Raw genomic sequence first — 4,169 nt, 5'->3', positions numbered from 1 at the left:
GATTTGTATATCTTTCTTGTATTGTTCTAGAAATGTTCTTTAATTTGAAACATACAGTATTTCGGTCTTTGATATTGTCAACATTTTATTACTTAACAGCTAAACGTGTAATTACAAGATGGGCTAAGCTACAAAGATATTCTGAAAAACCCGGCATTGCCGTCTACTGATGGGAACAGAATAAGAAAAGTCACTTGCCTTATGAGCATAGGGCATTGCAGTTTCTAGCAATGGTGTGCCATTTGCTTACCCACACGCTAAAGAATTTAACTGTTTAAAAAATATATATATTTATTTTGACTATATTACTGCATTTTGGATGATAATATGTTACCATATTTTTACAGTAAGTGTGAGTAATTTATTTTAACGTGTTACTGTGTATTTTTACAGTACAGTATAGTAGAATAACTGTGGGTCTATGCCAGTATGTTTGGATGCAGACTTTTTCGTCACTGATTGAAATCATTCCAATTGAACATCTCTGGTGTACTGTTTATATGTGACGTGATCTATTCCCTTCTGGTACGTACATATGGCAAGACTTCTTAATATTTAAAGGCAAGTTTGACTATCTGGAATTAACATTGTACTGATCAACAACGTCATTCTGACTAGTCGTAGTTACCTTTTGAATAGCAGCAGGTAGAGACATCTTTAATTCAATTTCGCCTCCTCGAAACTGAATTACAGATACCTGTAAATGCAACATCATTTGTCACTTTTGCTTTTCATTGCTTCCATGTGTGGCCAGTAGGGCTGTCACGATTTAATCTTTTTAGAATTGGTGATCCCACAGATATTTCATTGAGTACTCAAGTAATCGACGCTCCCCCCCACCCCAAATGTTGTTTTTTTTTTTCTTCCAACTAACATGCATTTTTTCTCATTTAAGAGGGCTTGTTGGTATTAGTGTATGGTATGAACTGTACATAATTTGAGACAGCGAAATCAGCCTTTGCGAAACGGTTTGCATTTGCGATTAGCACTATCTCGCTAGTGATTACCATCCATCCATCCATTTTCTGAGCCGCTTCTCACTAGGGTCGCGGGCGTGCTGGAACCTATCCCAGCAATCATCGGGCAGGAGACGGGGTACACCCTGAAATGGTTGCCAGCCAATAGCAGGGCACATACAAACAAACAACCATTCGCACTCACATTCACACCTACGGGCAATTTAGAGTTGTCAATTAACCTACCATGCATGTTTTTGGGATGTTGGAGGAAACCGGAGTGCCCGGAGAAAACCCACGCAGGCACGGGGGAGAACATGCAAACTCCACACGGGCAGGGCCGGGCATTGAACCCCAGACCTCAGAACTGTGAGGCAGACGCTCTAACCAGTCGTTCACCGTGCCGCCACAACGTGAAACATATCACATTAAAACATAAGTTTAACATTATAACATGGAAAAAGTTGGCCTTGCAGAGGCTGTCAACTCTTGTCGTGTCCCTGTGGTCATTCACATCCCTTCAAGGCGGAATTAAGGACACAGCTGGAGGTGGCTTCTATCATTGAGTCACCACGTGTAAAAACATGGATTTGCTGAGCTTTTTATGAAGTCATGGTGTACCAGATGATTGCCTCTAATGCATGGCGCAAGAACATGTAAGTTCACCCACATGCCGGGGGAGGCAAGGGACATTGAGTGGACCATGTTCCGCGCCTCCATTGCTGTGGCGGCCAATCGGAGCTGTGGCAATAAGGTAGTTGGTGCCTATCGTGGCGGCAACCCTTGAACCTGTTGGTGGACAGCAGTGGTGAGGGATGCCTTTCTGGCCTGTGGGACTCCTGAGGCAGCTGATAGGTATCAGCTGGCCAAGCTGAATGCAGCTTTGGTGGTCGCTGATGCCAAAACCCGGGCGTGGGAGGACTTCGGTGAGGCCATGGAGAATAACTTCCGGACGGCTTTGAGGAAATTCTGGTCCACCATCTGGCGTCTCAGGAGAGGGAAGCAGTGCACCATCAACACTGTGTATAGTGGGGATGAGGTGCTACTGACCTCGCTTCGGGATGTTGTGAGTCGGTGGGGAGAATACTTCAAAGATGTCAATTCCACCGACATGCCTTCCCATGAGGAAGCAGAGTCTGGGGCCTCGGTGGCGGTCTCTCCTATCTCTGGGGTTGAGGTCACTAAGGTTGTTAAAAAGCTCCTCGGTGGCAAAGCCCCGGGGTGGATGAGATTCGCCCAGAGTTCCTAAAGGCTCTGGATGTTGTGGGGCTGTCCTGGTTGACACGGCTCTGCAAAATGGCGTGGACAATGGGGACAGTTCCTCTGGATAGGCAGACTGGGGTGGTGGTTCAATCACAGGGGGATCAGCCTCCATGGTAAGATCTATTCAGGGGTACTGGAAAGCAGGAGAGGTCCATTGGCAAGTCAAATCTTATATTCAGGAAAAGCAGTGTGGTTTTCATCGTGGAACTGTGGAACAGTGGACCAGCTCGACACCCTTGGGGGGGTCCTCGAGGGTGCATGGGAGTTCACCCAACCAGTCTACATGTGTTTTGTGGACTTGGAGAAGGCGTTCGACCGTGTCCCTCTGGGAGTCCTGTGGGGGATGCTTCAGGAAGTACGGGGTACCGAACCCCTTGATGCGGGCTGTTCGGTCCCTGTACGACCAATGTCAGCGTTTGGGCGGCATTGCTGGGAGTAAGTCGGATTTGTTTCCGGTAAAGGTTGGACTCCGCCAAGGCTGCGTGACAAAGGCCATAACTTTGTATATAACTTTCCTCCACAGGGTGTCCGGGCTCTCCCTTAGAGATCGGGTGAGAAGCTCGGTCATCTGGGAGGGGCTCAGAGTAGAGCCACTGCTCCTCCACATTGAGAGGAGCCAGATGAGGTGGCTGGGGCATCTGATGAGGGCAGCAGAACAGTGGTGAGGTGTGCTGTAGTTGTGACAGAGGAGTTTATGGTCGAGGTGACAGGCAAGAGAGCGAGAGGAAGACCAAAGAGAAGGTTGATGGATGTCGTGAGGGAAGACATGAGGGCAGTTGGTGTTCGAGAGGAGGATGCAGGAGATAGGCTTACATGGAAAAGAATGACACGCTGTGGCGACTCCTAACGGGACAAGCCGAAAGGAAAAGAAGAGGTCGAGTGGTTTCATTCCCCGACTGTCCATTTACATCCACGTACACTTCAAGACGGTGGATTTTCATTTCTAGGACCGCCATCTTCTGTAGCAGATTGTGATAGGCTTCAGTGGAAAAGGGAGGCATCTTGTTGCTGGTCTTGTTGCTAATAGCAGGCTTGTGCTAATTAGCAGGCTACGCTCACGTAATGGTTAGGGAGTATTAAAAAAATCTTCTTATCACCAAGAAAAATGTAAACTTTTTGCCCAGTGTATCTGATACGATATGAAATGTCTCCGTATCTTATGCCAAGATAGGGCGTGTACATACGTAGTGTTTTTGTTTTTCCGATTGCTTGTTTGTTTTGAGTATGGGGCAAAAAAAAAAAGTTCACATGCCCTGCAAAAATTTAAAATCTTACCAAGAATATTTTATTTCTAGTCAAAACTAATTAAAATTAGACGCATCTCAATGTACAGTTTACATTGAAAATGATAGTAACTGTGTCAAAACAAAACTGGATAAAATACGACATAATCATTGTTTGGCTGCGATTGGCTGGCAACCAGTTCAGGGTGTACCCCGCCTCCTGCCCGATGACAGCTGGGATAGGCTCCAGCACGCCCGCGACCCTAGTGAGGAGAAGCGGCTCAGAAAATGGATGGATGGATAATCATTGTTTGGGTGAAAATGACCCAAGATATATTTATATATCTGTAATTTGTTGTTACCAGTTCACTCCCATTTAAATCATTTCATCTTCCAATCAGTCTTGTTTCCTTTTATCCCTTAAATGCTTCAGAACTGCGTTATTTCGCTCACACTGCCATCTATTGGCTCAGACATGAAACAGCATAGTAACAAAAGGTCAAAGATTCCTGTTCCGGCCAAAATAAAAATCACGTGTATGCCCTACATTTCCAACAGTGTTGTCTGTTACTCATATTTACAGGTGACCTCATAAACAACTTATTTCTTCTTTAATTGAGCAAGAGACAAGCCAAAATGTTTCCTTTCTTCTGGGATTAAATACTCATATTCTACTCCTACTGTTACAAAAGGGCTGTGCTTTTCTGACGACGTTTATGTGCTCGAT

This window comes from Phyllopteryx taeniolatus, chromosome 10 (genome assembly GCF_024500385.1).
Source record: "Phyllopteryx taeniolatus isolate TA_2022b chromosome 10, UOR_Ptae_1.2, whole genome shotgun sequence".
In the NCBI taxonomy this organism is placed as follows: domain Eukaryota; kingdom Metazoa; phylum Chordata; class Actinopteri; order Syngnathiformes; family Syngnathidae; genus Phyllopteryx; species Phyllopteryx taeniolatus.
The sequence above is the reverse complement of the archived record's forward strand: the minus strand, read 5'-3'. Positions refer to the sequence as shown.